Here is a 26,701-nt window from a genome sequence, read left to right as displayed (position 1 = left end):
GGAAACGGCAGAACCTCCGAAAAAAAACGTACACGGTGTTTGTCCACCACAAAGTTCACTTGGCGCGAGCTAGGATCAAATCAATGACTCCATGCACCAGAGGTGAACGCTCTACCACTGAGCTACCGCAGTCCCCAATTTTCCAATAAAGAATAAAATGCAACGCTTACTATAAACTTTCAAAAATATGCAAATTATACTTCAAATATCTTTGTCATTCAAAAAACGGGGGGGCTAGTCCCCCAACCCCGGACTGGATTCGACGCTGCTTCGCCACTGTTGGAGACAAAGGAAAAATTTTGTTTTTGAATCTAATATCATATTTTCCGTATATTCATGAAAGTATTGAATCTACAGTCCGGTCCAGATAGGATGGAGAGAGTAGGGAGAAGGGGGGGGGGGACATAAGAGTTTTTTATGGGCTGTTATAACAAAACACTCTCTCTTTCTACCAAAGGGCAATACGTTGCTTAAGCAGTCAGTCACGTAATCAACTTGTGAGTTTTCATTAAAAGAAAAAAAAATCTTGGCCACTAGAGAGGACCGACAACTTCGTCACTTTTTCTTAGCAGCGCCATCTATGTTTCCTTCTCCACTTTCCTCTCCTCCGGAGTTGAAACAGAGTGCTGCCATCTACCTGGTGACCTGGCGCCTCCAGCAAGCAAGTGTTCTACTTGGGTTCCTCATGGAGATCAACTGGCAGTGGGTAGTGAGATACCTGTTGGTGCGGAGGTGCGAACGGAGTCGCTTCGGTTGTGCCCAGTGAAGAAATATACGACAGTGCCTCGTGGTGTTCTCGGTCACAAAATTAAAAAAGAAAAAATAATTAGTGATTGTTTAATTGTTGATATAGTCCCGTCTGCCTCTCTTTGTATTGGAATTTGTCCCCCTTAAAATTGTTAACAGTGTTTTTATTTTGGATGTGTGTTTCATGAGCAAAAGAAATGAATAAACCGTCATGAATACGAGCGCCAAAAAAGTGTTACCGTCGCTTGGTGACTTAACTGTGTCTGATTGTAGTGTAGTGAATGTGACAACTGCCTCCTGACAAACACTAAAATTCATTTAAACTTCTTTATTAATTATATATTTTTTAAAGAAAAAAGGAAACCTTTTTTTAAGTTATTGTCCAAAAAAAGACGGAATTTTAGGCTTGCGGTTATTAATCAGCGAGTTTCCATTTTTGTGCAACGCGAAGAAGTTTTCAAAGAGGAAAAAATTCTGCTAGCTGGACCTACTTAATCCGGAGCTGTAGCTTTCTCAGGTAAGTCAAGAAAATTTACTCATCCTCTGGTGCCACGTACGGACAGAAGCAATGAGGACAAAACCCTCTCTGACTTTCAGACGGCAATGTCACGGACGTTGGTAGCGTTTTAGAGCTGGGTGAATTTCCAGTTTTTCCTAATAAGCTTAACTGGAATTTGCTTAATTTCACTAATTTGGAAAAATCCCGAATAAAGAAGTTTGGGATGATAACGTATAGAACCCCACTAATTCAATGAACCAAAGAGATTTATTTGTAAACACACTGGAAGGGCACTGAACTAGAGAAATAGCTTTCCCCGTTTACTGCATTCTGACCACAAGATCGAAAATATTTACGTTCAGTCACCCTCTGTTGTGTCAAACCCGTTTTATTATTATTATTATTATTATTATTATTATTATTATTATTATTATTATTATTATTATTATTAGACGATCTATTGTCAGCCCATATTGACTTCCATCTCCTTTCTCTGGCATTTCAGTCCATTAATAGATTCCTCTTAGTTCATTGGTGGCCCCGCGTAGCGTAGTCGCTAACGCTTTGGTGCGAGCGGTCCCGGGTTCGATTCCCGATGGGGGCACTCTGTCGAAAAAGTGTAAAACGCTTTTTTTTCAGGCTAGCCACTCTGAATGAGGTTTTCCTGGGTTTTCCTCATTCACACCAGGCAAATGCCGGGGTGGTACCTAACTTATAGGTCTCAGGCTGCTTCCTTCCTTCCCTTTTCCCGGATTGTGTGCTCACCGAGGAAAATAATCCCTCAAAACGTGACGGGCTAAATGGCCTTGTATGCTGAAAGCCCATAAATCTAAGTCCTAAATCCTCTTAGTTCAAGCAGATTCAAATTTCCTCACAATACCACATCAGACGCTACTAGAAACGCTTCTGTATTTCCGCATGGGGAAAGTAAGATGTAGTGCTATTGTATTATTGAAAGTTGTTTAGCTGTTGACACTGACAAAGGAAGATCTAGAAAGTAGAGTTATTCCAGAAGTTTTAGTGCTAGTTCAACGATTATGTGATTGATTCTTCACTTAGGATTTCCAGGTTCGAAACTAACATCATACTGAATGCTCCGTGAATGCTCTTTTAAATTAAAGATTTTTTTTTATTTTACATTTCTCCTCTTCAGATTGTGTTTTCCTCTTCCTTGTGTTTTGAGACCCGGGTTCGATCTCGATTTAAATTGATTTTTATTAACATATTACAAATTACATTTTAACAGAAACAACAATAAAATATAACATGAAATCGTCTAGGTTCTGTATTTAAATGTACCATTCCAGTGTTTGTTTGATGAGATTTTTAAAGATTCTAGGGAAATTTTTGTCACTGTAGTCGTTCCCGGGATCCGAACCAGAACCTCCCACATATGAAGCATCAACATTATAACCATTTATCTACGAGGATTCTGTTTAGATGATAAATTGTAGCGAGCGTGTAGCTATGTGGATAGTGCACGCGTCTTTAGCGCTGGACAACCAGGTTCTGTTCTCGGCATGGATCGGATCCTACATTAAACTGTAGGTCCAGATCTCACGTAGCTTCGGTGCTGAAAGGGACGGTGAACTCAACTGAAATCAAAATAAAATGTAGTTGTGTGAGGAAAATATACGTGAAAATCTGTAAGTAATCCAATAATCAGTCGAAGCCTTGCCTGCTAGTCTAGAGACAAGCGCTTTTGCCTTTGGTGCAAGTGGTCCTTGGTTCGTTTCCCAGTGGGAGAGTAACAAAAGTTTAATTTTGCAATCATTCAATTTCAATAATTATCCGTCTCCTTTAGCCTAAAGGGCATTTAGTGGAACGTTGAGCTAAAAAAAAAAAAAAATCATTTCACTTCAACAGTCATTGAAAATAAAGTCGAATCGTATGAGATCTTGTTCCCCAGTCAAGCAATTGTCTGCTAACATGATTTTTAATAATCGACCATAACCACTGGAACCTATGATTTTAGAACATCTCAATAATGTGTTGGCAACATTTCTGAAACTAATAAACAATGACTGTCTGAGGAAGGCTTTGTTACAGAGGTGAAAGGTTGTATATAGCATTTTCTGTTTACTTTAAAAAAAAAGAAAAAAAAAAAGAAACCGGTTCACTAACATTCACGTAAAATACAGACGCAAAGCTGAATAGTGTAGTCGTAAAACTTATATGTGCTGTATTAAACAATTCACGCTGTACGGTATATGCAAATTCTAATATAATCGTCCTTTTTTTCTTTTCTTTTAATTTTAATTTGTTTATAGAACCATATTCAGGCGTAGTTTAAGATCTTGAGACATCATTTGAATATTTGTGTTGAGAAATCACTTCCAATACTTCCAACAGTAATAGTACGGTAACATTACTGGTAGTTAGTGTTTCTTCCAGACATGTTTTCTGGGAGCACTGCCCCCCGGAGGTCTGAGAGTGCCCCCCGGAGGAAACCATAATAATACGTCTATAATATAATAATAAATAGAATATTACCATCAGTGCCCCCCGGAACACCAAGTGTACCCCCGGAACATTTTTTCTGAAAGAACGACTGCTGGTAGTTATACCACTGCTAATCTGTGTATTGTAGGAGTTCGAAACCATTGATGAACGAATGAATGAACGGACGGATAAGCATGCTGATAGATGAACATGAGTGAATGAATGAACATGCTGGTTTTATATTTCATTTTTGCTTTCAGTGCTAACAGATATTATGAAAAGAACAAATGATTACAGGAAGAAGACAGCGTTAAGAACAAAAAAATCCAACGCTTGCTGTTGGTTCACTGCCAGACATAAATATTGTATCTCTTCCGGGGATCTCAGTCGTAACTTTTCTGTGCATTCCAGAACTAAACCGTACTCCATAGCTTGTACTCCTGCATACCAAACGCCAAGACTTCTCATTCAACTCCACTCCGCCCTCTTAAAATGGTCAACCATAACACAATGTTATAGTCTAGTCAAACTTGCCTAAATGGACCAAACTCGGTTTCACAGATAATTTCCCTATTTTTCAAGAGGTCAGCTAATAATATGAATGTGTCTACATGGCTTCACAAGTATGTAGGGAAAATCATAGGGTGCCCAAGTTAAAAGATGGCTTTTACTGTAATGGTCTATATGTAATATGCATGACATCTGTAAGAACGTCACGTAGTTTTAAAAAAAAGTGTTCTTTCTAACATAATAATATAGTTTATAAAATTAAAGCATTTGCATGAAAACATATAGTAATTAGTTCGCTGATTGGTAATGAATATCATGTTTGAAATAGTTTGTCGTAAAGCCGAATAATTGTGTCTATAAATTCAGTGTGCCTGGTGCTGGAATCTTGTTGAGGGTATATAACTTTAAAATAATGTACAAATCATTAAATGAAATGTTCTTGATAGAATAAGTGCCAGGATATTTGAAGAAGTGTATCGTAATGTCAGTTTCTAAGAAGAAAGCGTGAATGTGTGAAAATCATAAGAACGGTAAGTATGTTATCACACATGTCAAAAATACTAATGCGGAGTCATCTTCTAAAGTAGTGGTTCCCAAACTTTCTTGACTAACAACACATATTGTTCTGAAGGCCCGCAGCATCGCGACACGCTTGTTTGATTTTTAAAATAATACAAATTTTAATGCAAGCCAGTGGCGTATGCAAGAGGGGTTCGAGATTTAACCTCCCTCTTGCGAAAGATGATTGGTTTGGTTTGAATTTATTTGATTTTTAGTTTAGCGTGTCGTTTAGGAGCGAGGCTATATGATACGTGGACCTACAGCTTAACGTGGAATCCAAACTACATGAGCTTCCACCGAGAATCGACCCCGGGTCTCCCACGCCAAAGACACGTACAGAAAGGTGATTGGAAACATAAATATTTACTATAGTATAACTATGTATATGAAAAAATCACGGTTGTCCTGAAAGAATATCAGATTGACTTCTTGAACCCCCATTTGATCAAAATTCTGGGTACTCCACTGATGTAAGGCTATAAGTTTCTATAAAATAGTGACTCAATATAGTACTAAGTATTTTTGCTGCCGCTGAAGGTGTCGACTTTTAAACTGTCTCAAAACTGATTTTAATTAATTATATTAAATCTGTTATGATTATTAAATTCTAAAATTTCATGACCACCACATGGAACTGCGCGACATACCAGTTAGGAACCCCTACTCTAAAAAATAGAAGGATAAGAGTAGTGGAATGTGTCAAAGGATCAATGTGAACTGAAAAGAAGGAGAAGAACTAGGTCTACAATTGATTTATAAACAATTCTGCCCGAATTAATAAAGAAATATTTATCCAGATGATAGATAGTGAAAAAGCATTTGACAATGCTTACTGGGAAATAATATTGTATGAAGATATAGGAGGGAAGGAATCAACCGATTTTCCTTGCAAATCCTCTAGAAATGCGAATTCAATGAAGTTCACGAAGGCTAGGGCTCGATCAGTCTTTATTATTATTATTATTATTATTATTATTATTATTATTATTATTATTATTATTATTATTATTATTATTATTATTATTGGTCAAGCCAAGCCTGGATCAAAGAACGCCCCACATGCGTTTTGGAACTTGATGGCCAAGTATGGGCGGAGGGGCGTGACATTCTTTTTTTCTTCTTCTTCTTAAGGCAAATTTCAAAATTCTAAAACGGTTAAAGAATAATAAATGCGCAAGGTATGAAAGTAGTGACATTTCCTGAACTGAACTTTCATCCGGCATACATGGTTTGAACCCACTTTTTTTTTCACATTGAATGAGCCAGAGTTCGAGACTGGAGTCGAGACGAGAAGTACCGTTTAAAATTCGAGACGAGACAAGAAATTTCTCGAGTTTCGTCGGCCACGCTAATTCACCCAAGTCTTAAATTTCAGTCGCTGTTTTAATGTTACATCATTTACAGTAAAAAAAAAAAAAAAAAACTATAAATTGGTAAAGTGATTGTACGAAAACGAATCCTTCTCGTATCGTGGACAACACTATTATTTGCTGCGGTGTAGTCGAACGGTCAGGGGTGTTTGGAGAAACTCATTGGGGGTTCAAGTACCTCTGAACAGCATGCACGTTTTTAACTGCCGTCGATATTTCTGTGTTTGTGTTCTGTCGAGTTTACTAGTTATGAAAAGTTCAAGCTATTAGCGTTCTTGTTTTTTAATTGGAAGACCCCGAGTTCAAATCCAGTGTCCAATCATCCTAACTAAAAGTTTCCCAGTTTTTCCCCTAACTTATATCAGGCAAATACGCGGGAGGCACTCTTAAATACACGTAAGTACTCCCGACTTATTTTCCACTTGCTTTCCCATTCTTGCTTCATTTATTGTTAATTATTCCAGTTCAAATCGGCCGCGCAAACTGTGTTTGTATGTTAATAAATGAGTACGTGGTGTCGGGTGAACCAATCGTCTGCAGAGAGATTAATCGAAATTACAAAGTATTTATGACTACGACAAACACGTCAGCGAGCTGTTTTCATTGGAAAAACCTAGTGCATTCGTCTCTCATTTGCTTGTTTCTCAGTCCTTTTCGATTCTTAATTTATAGAATGTATTCACAATTTAGGTACTATACAATACACATATTTAATGTAATTGTTGAAATTTATGCATTATCCTATCTCATTGCCAAATTAGATTCCCTCTCCCCCAAGAAATTCAATGTAAACTATTTTCCGTTACATACACTGAACGACAAATGTATCAGACGTGAGAACGCAATGTCCGTTTACTATCAAACCGCAATAAAGTTTGTTTTCCTTTTCATATCAACTTCAGTTGCTTATCAGTTTTAAATAAAACCAGTTGAGAATGCTCTAAGAACATTGCCAGAACGAATTTAAAAAGAAGTAATTTTTGTTATTAACTTTAACAAGCTTTACGCCAATTGTTCTATGTACTTTATCATTATAGTCATTAAACAATTCTTGTAATATATGTATCCATTTATAGTTTAATTGAGTACTAAATCTTTTAAACATGTTTTGTTTAAGAGTTCTGTCAAAACGTTCTACGATATGTTGTTTTACGAAGACACATGCTCAAAATTGAAAAAAATCACAAAATATCAACTCCCTATGACTTACGGTTCTCGGGATATGGCTTCTTAAATCTCCCAAAATCCGCACTTTTTTTTTTTTTTTTTTGGTCAACATCTGAGGAATGATGGCCAGTGGCCACCGGTTCCTATTTGGTACCAAGATGTTCACCATTCTCTTAGGTATTGATCAACACTAATATGATCTCTCTAAGACTCACGGTTCCCAACACATGGCTCCTTATATCTCCCGAAATCGGAACTTTTTGATCCAATATCTCGGGAACGGTAAGAGTGACGCGAAAAATTTCATCACTCCTTTATCGAAAGAAGGGCTCAAAATTTGAAAATTCGAAACTAACAGACAGACACAGAGAGCGACAGACAAAGAAAATTCAGTAACGAACTTTTTAAGTTTATTGACCAGGAAAAACTGACAGAAATATTAGAAAATTAATCGAGTATGTTACTAGATAAGATGAAAGTGTAACACATAAATGTATATTGTGTAATGAGAAGATTTATCAAAGTGCATCGATTTACACTTTTATTGTAATTATTATGGATAATTTTGTACACTTTAAGATACCTTATGAAACGTTTGCTTTCCATAGTTTCTTTATTTTATGCATATAAACATGTCAGTGGAAACATCAATACGCAGTACTTAACTTTATGTAGGCCTACTCAATGAACATTTCTGATATTAAGTTTGTCACTTTATTGTGACTCCTGCCATACGAATAAATTTCCTCGGAAATTGCTCTCTCTCTCTGAGAAAGTTTAGACAAATACATACAGCTTTCTGTGGGCCACGGTGGCTCAGTGTTAGAGCGTTCACCTCCTGTGCATGGGGTCCCTCGTTCGACCCCAGCTCGCGCCAAGTGAACTTTGTGGTGGACAAATACCGTGTGCGTGGGTTTTCTCAGGGTTCTCCCGTTTCCTCCCAGTTTATTCCAGCATTCCATTCATTTCTCATCACCGTCTCCTTTAGCCTAGCTGGTATAATCGTGGGACTTAAAACTCAATGATTTCATTTCATTTCACATAGAGCTTTTATTTTAAACACCTTTTTTTAAAAAAACAGAGAATGCTTGAATTTTTAAAAAACAAAAGTGTGATCTTCACGAACTGTAACTGCATGCTTTTTAAGCACATGATCTAGGGTTAAATTCCGGATGACAATACCAAATTCAGAATTTTGTTGTTAGCCTATCATTGCCAGGCAAATCAAAGATTTTCTTTAATTAGTAAGGAGACAAATATATCATTGCATTGGGAGCTATTTCCTAACTACACGTCACAGTGTTAAAGATTCTCTGACTGGCCATAACCCTTTATGACTTATAAATCTATTATTATTATTATTATTATTATTATTATTATTATTAGTAGTAGTAGTAGTAGTAGTAGTAGTAGTAGTAGTAGTAGTAGTAGTGTTGGTTTGTTGCTTTGCAATCTAGCTTTCCTTTTCAGTACCGAGGATATACAAGGAATAGACTTCTAGCTTCACGTAGGATCCGATCCACATAAGATCCTGCCCTGAATCGAACCTGGGTCTCTCGCAGCGAAGACAGTAACAATCACAATTTACTCACGACAGAAATATAACAAAAATAATAATAGTGGTGGTAGTAGTAAGGTGGTAGTTTAAAGTGACTGCATTACCCGAATCTACCCAAGAATACTACGTAGATCTTTGTATTTTTACGTGAATTTCGTTATAGTACACCATTATATGAAGCGGAATAGTACAGCCATCATATGTTGAGTACGTTTTCATTCATGACACGCATCCTCCTACAGACTGTGTCCTTGACGATGAACTCGGGTGAGCTCTTGCAGAGGGTTCCACCATCGAAGTACAACGAGTAGCAAATGTAGATGTTTAGAAAGTTCATTACCATGAGTTCCGTCCATGTTGATCTTTTTCGAATATTATGTAGGTCAAGAGAGTTAGCTTTCGTAGTGATAATTTCTGTTAAATGCAGCTTTGTAAAGGTCTAACTTTAACATGCTAAACTCGTGCTTTAAAATAAATACATAAATAAAATGAAAGCATACTTAATTGAAAATCTACGGATTTCATAGTTAATTATATGGCAAACTTTTCAGTAGCAACTGGTGACAGAAGTTACATTGGTCAAGATAAATCTTTTACCGCTCCAAACTGAGGAAAGAAAACTTACCTAAAGTATACTATTTCTTGTATAGAAAACCTAGTGCTTGACTGCATGTTACGTGGTCAATATATTTAGTCTCTTCCTTTCCCGTCGTTTCATTCCTCATCATCTTTGATATTGAATACGTGCAAGTGAACAAACCACATAGATACAATTTTATGATCCTGCTTTCAACAGTTTGGGAGAACCTTGTTAATGAAAAGAAATAAATATTTTCATTCCCCTCTTAGGGGTCACATATCACCAACTCGATCTATAGGGTGAAAAGATATAATTTATACAAAGTTTTCAAGGTATATATGAAATATGTTCTACGGTTAATTATTTTGGAGATAAAGAGTATTGCAATATATATATATATATATATATATATATATATATATATATATATATATATATATATATATATTCAGGCTCCCTAGAAACATTTCTTCAGGCTTACTACTCTACAAAACCTAATCTTATCTACAGCTAGGGTTGAAAGGAGAAAATTTATACAAAATGTCAAGGTTCTGTGCCTAACAGTTTCGAAGCTCTGTCAAACGGCAAATAAGCATTCAAGTCCTCCTTTCCCCCATTACCTCCAGAGCCTAAGCTGAAAGCTCATGATTTCCAGAAAATTTTAAAGTTCTTCGCGTAGTAGTTTCAGAGATTTAGACTATTGATGAGTAAACCAGTGAGTGGATCAGTAGATTTATATACGAGTTTGAAGCGACAAAACATTATTACCTATGTGACTTTCCTCAACACACCAATGGCCAACCTAAGGACCGTCAGTGACAATAAGGCTTGGTACGAGAGTGCAACAAGAGAATAAATCTCATCCCTCGAGATTTGTACTCGTGGCCGTACGTTAGGAGCTACAATCTTCTTCCAAAGCTTGGCCACACTTCTTGCTTCAAAATGCCTGGGGGCCGCGGTGGCTCAGTGGTATAGCGTTTATCTCTGGCACATGAGGTCCTTGCTTCGATTCAAACTGGCGTCAAGTGAGCTTTGTAGTGGACAAACACTGTGTGCATGGGTTTTCTTAGAGTTCTCCCGTTTCCTCTCACTTTCTTCATTCTACCATTTCATTCATTTCTCATCATCCTCGTCTCGTTGAGCCTAACCGGCATAATCGTGGGACATAAAACTTAAAAATTCCGTTTCATTTCATTTCTGCTTCAAAATGACATATTCTGACATTCACATATAGCAAGTTCTAATGCTTTGATTCTAAATTGGTTCAAATGAAAATCCACATTTGCTTAATTTAATTCCAATTGTACGTACGAGGATATGACATTTCAAAGAGGGATAGGTGGCCAGGTTTTGTTAACAAGACTTTACCTTACCGGTTACATCACCACAGCTTTTATACATTCAAATTTTTCTTATAATTTCTTCTCAATTAAAATGTTCACTAGTTTCTTTCCTTCTGTTCATTATTGTTCTCTCCCTCCAACTTTTTCTGACCCTTCTTCTTCATTGATTGTTTATTACAACCAGAAAATTTCTTTGAATCTTTCCTAAACTCACATTCCAATTTTTCCAGTCAATGCGGTGAGAGAAAAGTTGTCATGTAGCATATTTCCAATTGTTGAAACTAGTTTTAAATTAATTGCCATGAAACCAACAACTTAGTGATTTTTACTTAGAATAAAGTAATATTAAAGTCAGTAATACGTTATGTGTGTATACTATGTACGTTAATCGTTTGAGATTTTTTTTTTTAAAGTAGATCCTAATAACAAATAGAGAATTATTCATATGTTGCAGAACTGAAAATATTAGTGTGGTAGAATGAAAAGCCAATGGAGAAGAGTTGAGAATAACTCAGAAGAATCAATATATATTGCAGAAGGTTTAAAATAAAGAAACTGGTGAAAGACAAGAAAATATTTGGTTAGGACAGTAATTGGAGATCACCTGTTACTTTAGTAACTATTTCTCGTCAAAATAAGGTTGCAACAGTTCTTATAGAAAATGCAAAAGGAATATTTCAGATTAACGTCCCACGACTATACCCTTTAGGGTAAGGGGACGATGATTAAGGCAAATGAGTGATGATGGAAGATTTTGTGGAATTAGAAAGTGGGAGGAAACGATACCCCGAGAAAATCTATGGACACGATATTGTCCACCACAGACTTACTAGGCCGGGGATCGAACCATGGACGCCACCACCAGAGGTAACCGCTATACCACTGAGCCTCCATGCCCCCTACAGTTCTTACAGAATTGCAGTGGGAGAGATTATATTGGTGAAGACGATATGGCTTGTAGAATGTTGCTGGGTGAACCAGTTGGCATCTATATAAGTAACTGATATGTGTATCAGTGGTTACCAAGGGCGCCGATTTCTCTGTAAATTTGGGAGGGCCTATTCAGATGCAGGAGGCATATAATGAGGATTTTAAGACAATTTGAGTTCAAATACTGCATACTCATAAATACAACGCGGGGACCCACATGAGCTTTGGGGGGGAAGGCCGGTCCCTCCAGGATCGACGCCCTTGGCGGTTACCTCAAAAATAAGTAATAGATATTGATATTAACAGAACCACTGTTTGTTAAATACATAGGTTATACTCCGCTCTGGTTACAAAAGTATTGTATGAGTTCTAGTACATTACAGACGTGGTTTCAAAACATTTTTAGTGAATTTATGAGTTAAAACAGGTATTCTTGATACACCATGCTCTTTATCGATTGAATTGTCCGATCCAGCCGTATTGGTACAAACATGCAGAGTCATCGAAGAGTCGAACCAATATACCGATATACTAAGGTTATTCGTTATAACGAGTACTCGTTATTTCATGTGAACTATTTGCGTGATAAAATAAATGCACCAAATTAATTAAGTATAATTTATTACATTCTTGTTGAGTAATAGTGGCGTAACATTGTCTGTTATCTTGCGAGCACATCTGTTTCATGTTACAAAAATTGTTAGTTTTTATAATTACCGATAATTTACAGATAAACGTTCATTACGTTTTCTGTCAAAAGAAAACTGGACCTGTTTTATTATTATTATTATTATTATTATTATTATTATTATTATTATTATTATTATTATTATTATTATTATTATTATTATTATTATTATTATTATTATTAGTTCTGGAATCTTGAAGCTCCCTGAACAAATTTTAATATTCTGTTATACCACAAACCAACGTGGTAGCTCTCAGAAACTCCAGCAGTAGCCATTGGATTCTTTCCCAACATTTACTTGTCACGAAAAATAATATTTTTTCTTAGAATCATTCTTGCTAATACTGAATAAATAAGTAATTTTACTCGACCACTGAATATATATTCAAAATTGAAAACCTTGTATTGGTGATGCATACTCATTTTAATATTGTCTGGAGATACTAAAAACATGCAACTAAATTTCAGTTGGCACAGGAGACTGGAATTTCACTGGAAATCTAACCAGAAACTAAATAAAGTTTTTGATTGGAGAGACCAAACTGAGAAGAATATTCTTGAAAATTATCTTCACGTTGAGAAAGGAAGGGGAATACCCAAGGGCGCCGATCCTGGGTGCCGGGCCCTCCAATACTCAAGTGGGCCTCCATGTATTTTTCTGAATATGTATTTTTTATTGTTATATGTATTTTTAAATGAATATACAGTATTTGGCATAATTTGAATTCAATTTGCCTCATAATCTTCATATATACCTTCTTAGGCTCTTATCTGCAACTAAACACACATCTGTATGCCTCCCCCCCCCAAGGTTACAGAGAAATCGGCGCCCTTGGGAATACCAAATATGTATTTTTGAATAATTGATTGAGAGTTAATGAGGACATCAGCATCTATGACTAAATACGTATACTGCATAATAAATCAATATATTGTCATGTTTACTGAATATTCAGGGTCAATGTCTTTTACCACTATACCTTAAAGATGATGAATTGTTGGTTTTTTAGTTGTTAAAACAGAAATAGTTATTTTTAATAGTTTAAAGAAATTTCAGTATAATTGGCTTGAGAGTGTAATTGTCTACCATATGAATACGAGTACTTACATAGCAAAGGTCAGAGTGTTTGGTGTCAGCGACCGACACTAGTGAAAGGCGTGCAGCTGTGGAATCTGATCGCCGAGGAGAGAGAGAGAGAGAGAGAGAGAGAAAACGATTAGGTAGCGATGAATGGGGCAAGACTGACTACAAGTGAAATAGTCTTCAGAAACGCGTAACTTTCACAGGATGTTGTCGTAAGACAATTATTTTAGCTTTTCTTTTCTTCCTTAACTTTATTTTAAAAGTTTTGGTCTAAACGTTTTAAAAAAAATATATTATATAAACAAAACCTGAACATGTTTTAGACGCCAATGTTGTCACCGACACAGCTAGCGAAATTTTTGTTAAAACAGTGTTTTGAATGGATGTATCTTACTGTATTTTTCACTAACGTCTAAGCTGTAACAAGTTTACGCTGTTTCTTACATATAAAAATTTTAACCAAGTGTTAACCATTTTCTTCAAAAATTGATTAAGAAGTATCATCACTGCGAAATTAAAATACCGCTAATTTTACAGTAATTATGTGATATCTTCAAATAGGTAAAAGATAATCGAAAAGTGGAACAAGACCTCCCTAGACAGTATTATTTTGCGTGAGATACCGTTATCACGACTGATTTATCTGCTTTCGATTTCCAGCCATTTAGAAAATCGGCATTTATTTTCGCGTTTCTAAATAACAACAAACGAAAAGCTACTAGGTGACTCGTGATAACGGTGCCTCATGCAAAATAACATCGTCTAGAGAGGTCTTGATCCACTTTTCGACTATCTTTTATCTATTTGAAGATATCACATAGTTACTGTAAAATTAGTGGTATTTTAATTTCACAGTGATAGAGACTGTTAAGGGTAATAGTAGTCAAAAGCTGTAGCTATTTGACATTGTATAGTGATAGCAGTAGCATACCCAGAATTGCATCAGAGGGGGTGGGTTCAAGTTTCCAATTTCATATCGTTTCAGGATTCTTATATATACATAATTTAATATTCTAAATGTTTGATTTTTATAATACCTTGTTCAAGAAAGGTTAGAACCCATGACCCCCACCTCTTGCATTGTACACCACTCAGTGAAAGTATCTTCTATGGAGGAATCTTACATGTAGAAGTAATACCTATATGAAGCTGTAATCTTAGTTCTTGTGTACGTATTATTTCGAGAGCTAATTATCATTGTATTCCTTAACTGTAGTTCTTAAGTTTGTTTTCTACAAATTCACTTCTGAACCACATCGGAAGTAAATTGACTATCCTAGCCTGACTTATTGACTCCAAATTGTGTTTAAAATGTCTAGATTATGACGGAAGATTCTAGTGTGTTAACGTGTGTATTTGAGAGACATTAACTTCATTTTATTAATTTAGGCTCAGAAGTATCTCTACCCTGTAGCTACCTACATGTTTGGTTATTGTGGTTGATATTGTGGGATATTGTGTTGGGATAGTACCTCTATAATTGTGGTGCTAGGCACACTTCTTTCCGAAACTCCATCTTGTCTTTCGGGGGGCGCGGTGGCTCAGTGGTAGAGCGTTCACCTCTGGTGCTTGGGGTCCCGGGTTCGATCCCAGCCCCCGCCAAGTGAACTTTGTGGTGGACAAACACCGTGTGCGTGGGTTTTCTCGGGGTTCTCCCGTTTCCTCCCACTTTCTTCATTCCACCATTTCACTCATCTCTCATTATCACCGTCTCCTTTAGCCTAACCGGCATAATCGTGGGACGTAAAACTTAAAGATTTCATTTCCATCTTGTCTTTCATTCTTATGTTTTCACAGTAAATTGGCTTGGCAGCTGTATCTAAGACTTCTGTTAATAAATACTTAAAAACGAAATCCATATTTGTCTCTTTTACCAGTTACTTTTGGATGAATGAGTTCCGTTTAGGATGCCAGAAAATCAACTTTTTTTTTTTAAATGAAATTGCATGAAAATGTAAGATGAAGACTACAAAACACGCAGGAAATAACCTTTGATAAATATAGCAATATAGCATTCATTGCATTAATTAATTTAAATGAGAAATTTTGAATGATCTCTATAGAGAAAAACGAATTGCTATCAAAATTGGACGACGGTGAAAAAATAGTCGCGAGTGATACGAAACGAAAAGAGAATGAATTTAAAAATGCTTTATGTTTCATTGATAGTATCGTTATTTTTGATAGTGCACACTGAGTAGTGGCCATCACTTGACAAATCCAATGCATATTCGAAACTCATGAGAGTCGTCTACCTGCAAGAAATATTTTAACCATAGAGTTATAAAATAATAATTTTAACACACAATTGAATCAATTTGAAGGGTTCAAGATGGCGCAGTGACTCCCTAACGTTTTTGTTGAGTCACTTTAATAACTTCGCAGAGATATCAAAAACCTCTATATGTATATTGTGTATGAAGAGATCAAGATGGCAAAGAACTCTCTAATGTTTTTGCTGCTTCACTTTAAAAGCTTTATAAAGATAACAAATATCACAGTCTCTGTCAGTCCTCGGAATGTCAGTAATAACATTGCTTCATTTTCCATTTAGTCTTATAAATTACAATATTCAATACACATATATAAATAAATATTTTTATTTATTTATTTGCATTTTAAGGTGGGATATTTTTTCTAAAGCACATAAAACTATGTGTACGGTAAATGTGTTGAGGATTCTTAAGTATGTGAAAACCATGGCGGAACGAAATTTTGTGCTTACAGCAGTCGTATTTGTTTCGAATCGGTGCACAAGTAAGACAAAGTTCGTCATAGCATATTGTTTCGGAGCAAGCACTACACAAATCATCATTAGTACTAACACAGGGTGCTCATAAGAAACACGTCTGAGTTTTGTAAATTAATAAATGTCCATTGCTTTTCACAGTAGGAGGCGACATTTGAGTCTCCAGATGGGAGTCAATGGATCGCACTGAATTTGAAATTTATATATTAACAATGCAATATACTAATGACAAACAGAAAATCTACTTGCATTGTTAGTCTACCCACCTAAAAGCAAAATCTGAAATGACGGTGCTATTTTGCAGATGTGATCTGTTTATTAATAAGAACAAATATTAAAGTTCATAGTTTGTGAAGGTTCTGGTACCTTTACACATACAAATACACAAGTGTCTACCTGTGTAATGAAGCCACAGTTACAGAACTTTTATGTGTTACCTGGCACCCCTAATCCTAATTCTTAACTTATTCCTCTACTCCAAAGTCTCTCAGATTGTTCTCAGTGGAGTATAAGTAGTCCTTGAGATATGCCCGAACGGTCTTTCTAGAACATTAAACCTTACTCTGCTGGAGGCGGGATCAAATCAGGGACACCAATGAGTCACCGCGACATTCTTAGTAGTCCCGTCTTGTTACGTTACGACAAATGGGCTAAATCATCCTACCTTCGTACAGATCAATGAGATTCAAGATTCATTAATCACACTCGGTTGCGAAAAACTCACCATTCATTTTCATGAATGTCATTTTCTTGGTAGAAATGTTAGAGAAATGATCTACAGTAATTTCGGGTTTGTAGGATTCATGGTAGCAATGCTAGAACCAATTCAGACTCTTTTTTTCTTTCTTCCTCGGTGGCAAAAAAATCAACGTAAGAATTATACTATTGTACCCTTACAACAAGAATTCTATTAGCCTAACAGTATAGACTTTAGTTGATTTCAGGTCATGTGAGTTTGTAGTAGACAACCTGTATAGGGTGGCCCAAAGTAGGTATACACTCCTGCACTGATCAAGTATAACATTCTAGCTTATAGGTTTATTTGCTTCGGCTGTTCCGAGCTTATATAAGCTAAGTCTACTTGATGGATAACAATAAGAAATGATATAAGAAGCAATGAGTTGATCAGTACGGGTCTGTATACCTACTTTTGGGCCACCTTGTATTTATGAATTTTCTCGGGTTTCTCCCACAGTTTCTTCCAGTTATACCTTCTGGGGACAAAACCCTCCAGAGGTGGCCAACCTTCCTCTCCCTAACCTCCGTCTATAAGGTTAAGAAAAATTAAATTACGATTACATTTCACTCCCTATAAACCGGGCACATTCTTTATCAAATAGTATTCCAGTGCAGCATCCTTACATTTTTATTCCTACCCCCCGGAAAAACAATCCTGGAAGAAAGCGTGTTTTAATGTTTTCTCTCACATTTCATTTTACCAATTATTTTATCATCATTCACTTTCATTTGTTATCCGTTTCTTTTAACCCACAGGGTACATAGTGTGTTACATAGATGTGTCAAAATATTTTGGAAACAGATCCCTGACATCAAAATAAGAGAAAAGTGCATATGGACATGTGCTCAAAAGAGGATAATTTCGGAGTTATAGGGTACTGAAGACGTGAAATAAGTGAAATTTAAACGTTCATATCTCCACTACTACCTATCATAGTCGGGTCAAGACATCTCTAAGGAACTGGTATGTGAACTATAAAGATATCCGTGTTTAAGAATGCTCCAGTAGTTGAATACTAATTTTTAGAGTGCGAGCGGTCCCGGGTTCGATTCCCGGTGGGGGCACTTGGTCGAAAAGGTGTAACACGCTTTTTCAGGTCAGCCACCCTGAATGAGGTTTTCCTGGGTTTTTCTCATTCACACCAGGCAAATGCCGCGGTGGTATCTAACTTATAGGTCCCAGACCGTTTCCTTCCTTTCCTAATCCTTTCTTCCTTCCCTTTCCCCGGACTGTGTGCTCGCCGAGGGACGTCATCCCTCAAATTGTGACGGGCTAAATGGCCTTAGATGCCGAAAGCCCAGAAATCTAAATCCTAAATCTCCTAAATCCCTAATTTTTAGAGAGGTAGGTGGAGAGTGATCAAGTACTCCCAAACAGCCTCTCTAAAAATGATTGTACAAATACCGGAGGTTCTGAAAGATGGATATTTGGATAGTTCACATACTAGTTCCTCAGTGATGTCTTGACCCAACTACGATAGGTCCGGTCCCATAGTAGTGGAGGTATGAACTTTTCGTTCACTTATTTCACGTTTTCGGCACCCTATAGCTCTGAAACTATCCACTTTTGAACACAGGTCTATATGAACTTTTTTTTCTTATTTTGGTGTGAGGAATCTGTTTCCAAAAAATTGTGATACATTTTTTGTAACACTCTGTATAGGTGGACTTGAAAACCAGAAATTGCATTTCATTTCAATTGTCTTATTCCTCTTATACGTATCTATCACATATGAAAAACATGTGTATCACATTTGCTGAATCTGTCTACTGTCTATAAATGTTCAGCATCGGCATAATTTCACTCTCTACTATATTACAATTAAGTGCACTTGCAGAATAGCGTTACAAGGAAGTCAAAGAATTCTTAAATTTTAAAGTACATCATCAAAAGGGTTAGTGGTGATTCTCTGAGGAATCAAATGTATTTATTTAAACAACTTAGCAATATTAACACAAGATTTATAAATAGAAAAAGTGGTTAAAGAATGGTTGTTTCAATTTCTTTAGCGCGAATTCTTCCTGATGAAAGTCGTAACAGGGGATTCACTTTCATATTTCCGCTGTTGGATCACAAAAGCTTTTACTTGAAAAGCAAAAGGCACATACTGTCGTTGTAGCACCCGGAAGATCTGGGAATAAAGTGTTAAATGGAAGAAAGAAAGCCGGTCTTAGAAACTGTATAAAGGACATTTGTTGACGAAGTAAAATCCCGAGGTGGACATTATTAGCACCTACGATATACATAGAAATGTTTATAAAAGCCTCGAACTCAAGATGATTGTAATAACGTAAGGAAATATTCAAATGCAATACGCAAAGCAAGAGATGCAGGAAAGGTTTTTCAGTCATAGTTTTATGCTTTCTTGTAAATACAAATGATTACGATTCTCACTTCTGGAGTAAGAGTCCAAGGTTCGATTCCCTTTGGGAAAATACATGGTTTGTATTCTGCTTTAAATTGTGAATCTCGATGCTGATGAACTTCAAACATCAAAAAATTATTTTTCTTTTCTTTGTTTTCCAAACTGGTTCAGATATAAAGCGACATTTTGTATATCGGAACATTGCGTTTATTGGTTTGATTTAATGTGTGATGGAACCTCATGAACTTCCCACTACATATTAAACATTTCATAGGTTTTGCAATAATAGGCTACTTAAAGTTTATGAACAAAATAATTCTAAACTAAATGACGTAGGTATGTATTACTTAAATCCCTTGGCTAATGTTACAATAAAATTAACAAGTTCCTTAAGTGATATGTAGTTCGCTTGAATACGAGTATATGTTTGCAATATGAATGCATACTATTTAAAAATAGGCCATAGACAAGGATCTTATAAAATATAGGATCTGCCCTTACAAGAAAATCTTGAAGCCATACGTCACAGTTTCACTACCCCTACTCTGCCCACTCCGCCCAATACGATCGCAATGTTTTGAGCCAACAACCATGGCGGAAACGAAAGTAGCCAATCAGACAATGACAGAAACGAGAGTAGCCAATCAGACGTGCCGAAGTTCGGTGGTGTTTTGGCTTCATTGATTTAACAGGATGAAGATACATATGGGCAGGTCCTCTATTTTATAACATCCTTGGCCGTAGACCAAATAATCGAATAACGTTTTCATTACAAAACAAATGCGAGAGAGAGAAAATTAAAACTTTCAAAAAGTGAACAAATAGCTTTGCATAATTTTTTTAGACAAATTCAGTTTTTTTTTTTTTTTTCAGTGACAAAGCGTAATACCAGAAAGAGAAGAAAGTAAAGTCATACGTTATAGAAATAGATTTTGTTTTACCAATACCATCAGAATAAATCCACCAATTTGAATGTTTTCGGTTACATCCACAAAATTCAACATACTTGTATCCCAAATACATACTTGTAAAGAAAATTCATCAACATACTTGTAAAAAAAAAAAAAAAAAAAAAAAAAAAAAAAAAAAAAAAAAACTTTAATCAAATTCATCAACATACTTGTAAAAAAAAAACTTTAATCAAATTCATCAACATACTTGTATCCCAAATTATTGGGCAAAGTAATGAGTAGCAACGTCATTTGTACACCACTTGAAGAAGTTTGTTTTTTTATGGCATAATATTTTCCCAATTTATATTGAAACCGGAAGTGATAGTAGATTTATACCACTTCTAGTTTTGGTTGAGAGATTAGAGTGGAGATGAAATATATTCCTGACACGTTTAATTGATTGCAGAAAACCACCTCTCGCTATCTATTAGCGATTTTGTTCCACATTAAAACCGGAAATGGTTTATTTCTACCACTTTCGGTTTGAATATTACCCCATCAACAAACTCGGATTTCTTACTTATGATCCTCTATGTCAGCGTTTCCCAACCTTTTTCAACTTGCGGCACACTACGGGTGTTACTTGGATTCTCGCGGCACACTTATAGATATTATTATTTGTAAATATAAAACACAGTGGTATTTTTTCTGTGATTACTGATCTCCTTCTCACAGAGAAGAAAGCTCGATCACCGGTTTTTCCCCGTGGTAAATCATTATGCTTATTTTTCATTCTAATTTAAAAATAGAAAACAATTGCAATGAAATGTTGGACTCAGATTTTTAAAAATACGCTTTTTTTAAAAAAAAAATCTGTATCCAACGTTTTACTAAGAAGGAAGATCACTAAATAACGAACGAACAAACAAATCTCTTTTACTTTTAAAACACAAATGTAGGTAATTTGTCGAAAGGATTGAATGTTATTTTAAATTTTCAAGTTACAAAATAGTATACAACAATAAAGAAGCAATAATGGTCATAACAATGATAACAAATACTTTTTTCAACATTAGAAATGTACAGAATAGTAACCCGGTATGAAACAAAATTGTAGATTCATAGTAGAGTTTCATAGTAATTTCAAATACAAATATACATTTTCCCCTACGTTTTGCAAATTGATTGCTATAAAATTAATAATTTTGTTTCGATTCCTTGCGGCACACCAGTGGCCCATTCACGGCACACCAGTGTGCCGCGGCACACCGGTTGGGAAACGCTGCTCTATGTTCTAGCCAAAATTAATGATGATATATCAAGTAACTCTTGGATTTTTTTTTTTTTCAAACAGACGAACAAAGTCCGTTATATTAAAAAAATTTCATAATTCAAACTCCTTGAAAAGCTACTTTTTAATATCCGTTTTTACTATATTATAGAGAACTATTTTCTATCTCCTTCAAAGAAAACTTTATTTTAAATATAGGGCGACCATACGTCCCCTTTTGTCCGGGACAGTCCCGTTTTAGGGACGTGTCCTAACCGCCCCGTCAGTAGATGAAGAAAATAGTACTTGTCCCATTTTATACAACTGTAAGAAGTAAATAACAAATCTAGTACCTTTACTCCTTGTAAAAGTATTAATAATTAATAATAACAAAAAGGAAAGAATTGAACTGAAATTCCCTATATTATGAGTAAACATGATTTATAGTTCGCAGTACTGCTCCTGAGGCAGCAGAGGACTTGCTTTTAGCACTTGCTTTTATTTGTTGAACAAACTTCAACGTGTCTTTCCTTTTCATAAGTACCCAATTACTTGACCCCGCTCTGTAATAAGTTTAATGGCGCAAATCCCGGAGGGATGAGGGGGACATGTCCCCTCCAATCTTGGAATTGAGGGGGACTGTCCCCCCAATAATACGATTTGAAGTGTGTTTTTGGGGAGAAATGTGATGATTTGTTTCCGACTGCCACAAAGGAAAGTGGGATGAAATTGATGTCCCCCCCAGAATAAGCCTCAAAATATATATGGGAACGGTCTTACCCCCTCCCCCCCAATGTTGAAGACAGATTTGCGCCGCTGATAAAGTTCGATATTCAATTGAAAGCAGTATTAATGATTTTGTTCCTTTCTTGTACATTCACTTCTGTTGAGCGTGTTTTTTTCAATCATGAATAACATATGGACAAGTGAAAAATTTGTCTTACAGGTTGCAACAATAAAATCTATGTTACTGGTATTAGTAAACTTCATAGATAACTGCAGTGAATTTTATCAAACACTAGTGAAAAATACAGCTATTCTCAAGAATATAGGTTCTTCTGAGAAATACTTTCAGAAGAGATAGGTTCTGGTTCTTTACAGTTCAAGGATCAACTTCTCACACAGTGTAATATCAAGGGTTCGAGCTTTGGCAAAGGAGCAAATGTACACAGCATCATGTCTTACTACACTATAAGTTATTTTATAGGTTATAGGCCTATAACTTATGTTATATTACAATATAAATGTATTAGGTATTACTAAGGCAAACAGGAATTAATTTATGCTGACCTTTCTGATTTCTCATGATTTTTAAAAAGCCGGAACTTGTCCCGTTTTCAGCTGAAAATTTTATGGTCACCCTATTTAAATGATTACTTCATACTTCTAAAATCACTACTCAAAATAAATTATGGCAACTATGGGAAAGGAACGGGGCGAGAATATATGGAATTAGAAAATGCTTTTGTTCACACACACATTATGCGGTTGACTAAAACTTGTATTTTTCTCTTAATTCAGTAGGGAAAAATTAGCACTTCCTTCTGCCATTGGCTACAGGAAAGAATATAGAATCATAACTGTCCTGCGGCTGCTAACGTAAGCAACAACTGAATGTAATAAATATCAAAGAACTCTCTTATTGACCAATATTTTTCCTATTTGAACTTCCTTTGCCTTATGTAGAAAATAATGCGTGTTTATAATGATCTTATTAACTATCATTTTTTTTTTTTATTTCCGCGTTTTCTATCAGAAAAAATGCGGTATCAACATTCGTTTTCCGTTGAAAGGAGATGTGCGTAGTTCTTTTCTATATAAGGAGCGAACACTTACTTTCTCGTGACCTATATATACTAAACATTGTACTAGGTGAATGGTTCCGGAATTAGTCTTGTAATATATGGTTCCGGGTTCAAATTCAGAAACTAATTATCGTTAAAAAGATGTTCCTTTGACTTGGTTTCTTTTAATTTGATGGTGCTTATTATGCTGACTCCGTACTGATAATAATTGTGCTCAGAGAACAGTTTTTACAATTCGTTGGTCTTCCGTTGCTTTGTGGTCATCTGTGAGGCATGAAAAATGTAAGGAAATGTTAGAGGTATTTTTTTTTAATTGTTCAATATGGTTTCCCACTTTCTTGCCTAACAGATAGGTGATATAATCATTGGCGTAACTAGGAAATTTTGCTAGGGGGCGTCACCCTTTACTACTAACGTTCTAAGCATTATAATAATCTTTCAGAAGACTACTTTGATAATGCTTATTTTCCTTTTAGTGACATTCTGATCTGAGCCCAATTCTCTTCCTCTTGCCTTTGTCGTTGCACTATGCTCGATGACTTTTTAATAATCGCGTTTTTTTTCTTATTCTAATTCTCATTTCTTTAGGTTACTTTTTTCTTATCTCATCTCTTTAAATCACTTCTTTTTTGCGATATAAACATAGTATACAGGGTTAGCATAAATGATTCGTTCCTTTTGAAAAGTGAGCTCCTTCGTGGCTTTAAGCGGTTAGCGTAGGCGCCTATGGCGTGAGAGATCCGGGTTCGATTCTCGGTGGGAGCTCATGTGGTTCGGATTCCACGTTAATCAGTAGGTCCACTTCTCATATAGCCTCGCTGCTGAACAGGACGTTAAACTCAAAAAATCCATCCACTCCTTTTGAAAAGGCTATATTTTCCAAAGTATTACACGTACACACATGAAATATATATATATATATATATATATATATATATATATATATATATATATATATATATATATATATATATATACAATGGCGTATTTACGATTTTGTTTCGGGAGAGGCTTTGCTAACTTTCGGAGGGGGAGCTTTGCCTGGAAATGTGAAAATTCTGCAAGATATTTCATTTACTTTACTATACTAAGTAAGATTTCGGGGGGGCTTAAGCCCGGAAGCCACCCCCTAAATACGCCACTATATATATATATATATATATATATATATATGTGTGTGTGTGTGTGTGTGTATGTATATATATGTATGAAAAGAACCACAAACTCACTAAGTTTATACACCCTCTACAAATGTTCGCCAATATGTGCCCTTTCTGTGCAACGTCTTGACGATCTTTTTTCTTGCTTTCCCTCCATTTTCGATAGGTATTATCCTCATACTGCCACACCCGATCGGAAAGATAATGGACTCGTGCTGCCACGCAACACAAACTTGGTGAGTTTGTGGTTCTTTTTACATATCTTTCATATGAGTACGTGTAATACTTTGGAAAATACAGGGTGTCCGAGAATTATCTATACAACTTTACGACGTTATATTTAAAGAAGTTAATGTGATATTTACATGCGGTTTATTGCATTCAATGCAGAAAGTCTTAAAGTTTTTTCAACACAATGGAGCTCTGCCACACTGGTCTTTAGAAGTTCGAGAATACCTGGATGAGATGTTTCCCAATAGGTGGACTGATCGCGACGGTCCGATATCATGGCCTCCGTGGTCGCCGGATCTGACACCACTGGACTTCTTCCTGTGGGGGGTACCTTAAGGACATCGTCTTCGCTACGAAGGTAGCAAACCTTGAACAGCTATAGCAGCGTATCCTTGCTACTTTTCACACAGTAACTGCGTATCTTTGCTGCAGCGCACATGGGCTGAAATTGATTTTCGTCTGGATGTGCTTCGTATCACACATGGTGCCCACATAGGGGTGTACTGAACAGGTAAAAAAAAAACTTTAAGACTTTCTGTATTGAATACAAAAAACTGCATGTAAATATCACATTAACTTCTTTCAATATAACGTCGTAAAGTTGTATAGATAATTCTCGGACACCCTGTATAGCCTTTTCAGAACAAATGACCATTTGGATCAGGGGCCATCAAAAATGTCTGTGGTCCCTGATCCAAAAATTCATCAAAATGTCAAATATATTTCAATCAAAAATTTTCTTGTAGGCCTTATAGCTGGAGAATTAAGAGTGTAGCCGAACCCAAACTATCGGTTAACTAAGTATGATGTCCTTATTCCGTACAAAACCCAAACTCAGTATGATGTGCTTATTCTGTAAAAGAAATTACGAAAATTCGATTTGGAGAACGTTCAAAAATTTTGTGGTACCTGATTCAAAAATACATCAAAAGATCAAATATATTTCAGTCAAAAAGTTTCTTGTAGACCTTATATCTGGAGAACTACATATAGTGTAGCCGAACTCAAACTATCACTTAACTCCGTATGATGTGGTTATACCGTAAAAAATACGAAAACTCGATTCATTCAAACATTTTGTGACCCCTGATCCCTAATTATTGGCCAAGATCGCAATATTTTGATTCATTTTTTTATCATTCCTAAAATTCTTGTTAAAAAATTATTTTGTGCGGTTTTTATTAAATTATGCTTTTGAGCGATATTTCCAATATTTCATTACTTTGTGTTTCTAAAGTTGTGTTCTGTGTTTTAACCCTCTCTTGGTCAATTTCTGAATGAATTTACCAATCAAAATAACTACAGATATAGCTCAGTTTAGTCAATGGTCATTGCAGAAGGAAATACCTTGTGAGGTATCTGACTGCACATTGAATTAGAAAGCTTCAAGCACTCTTTTAACATTATTTTGCTTTAGTTTGTCACTACAAAATGTCAAAATGTTTGCTGATATTCATTTCCAAGAAAATTTCGTGGGAAGTAAAAGCGTTGCAACTTTCATTTTTTCTTTCTTTCTTTCTTTCAATCTTAAGTGAGAGTTGGTTTCTTTCGCTTCTGTATAAGCTGTTACAAGTAATTGTGTTTCTTTACTGAAAAGGTATATCATTTTTTCTGTCCTGTAAATGTTACTAACCTACCACCAACCCCCAAGGTACAGGATGACTCAAAGGTAATGTTCCTTTCCCGTGCTTTAAGGATTATCTGGACTCAACTATGAAATCTCGTCAAATGTCGCCGTTTTCGCACCTTTAGTGTAGAGTTTTGTTCTGAAAAGAATTGGCCTTTCTTCCAGCAAATTATTAAGCTATCGAATATACTGAGATATTCATTTGTATTATACAGCGATTTGTGAAAGAAAAGAAAAAAAACTAAGTTATAAGTTTTACGAAAGACACGGTTCACCTCCATAAACAAACTCAATTTCTTACCAATGGTAGAGCGCTGACCTCTGGTGCGTGGGGTCCTTGGTTCGATCCCCGCCAAGTGGTGGACAACACCGTGTTCGTGGGT

General features: G+C 35.9%; 1 protein-coding gene across 2 annotated transcripts in view; it reads left to right on the top strand.

The window, feature by feature from the left end:
- The first annotated feature begins 692 nt into the window (after positions 1 to 692).
- Positions 693 to 26,701, top strand: part of Ptr (patched domain-containing protein) — a 437,818-nt gene continuing 411,809 nt past the window's right edge. For both annotated transcript variants that reach the window (XM_081740393.1, XM_081740392.1), the window contains exon 1: positions 693 to 1,264. The gene's annotated coding sequence lies outside the window, so the exon portion shown is untranslated. The remainder of the gene's footprint in view (positions 1,265 to 26,701) is intronic.

Source organism: Thermobia domestica, chromosome 15, assembly GCF_964235325.1.
Source record: "Thermobia domestica chromosome 15, izTheDome1.hap1.1, whole genome shotgun sequence".
Classification (NCBI taxonomy): Eukaryota; Metazoa; Arthropoda; class Insecta; order Zygentoma; family Lepismatidae; genus Thermobia; species Thermobia domestica.
This window is presented reverse-complemented; position numbering and strand designations above follow the sequence as displayed.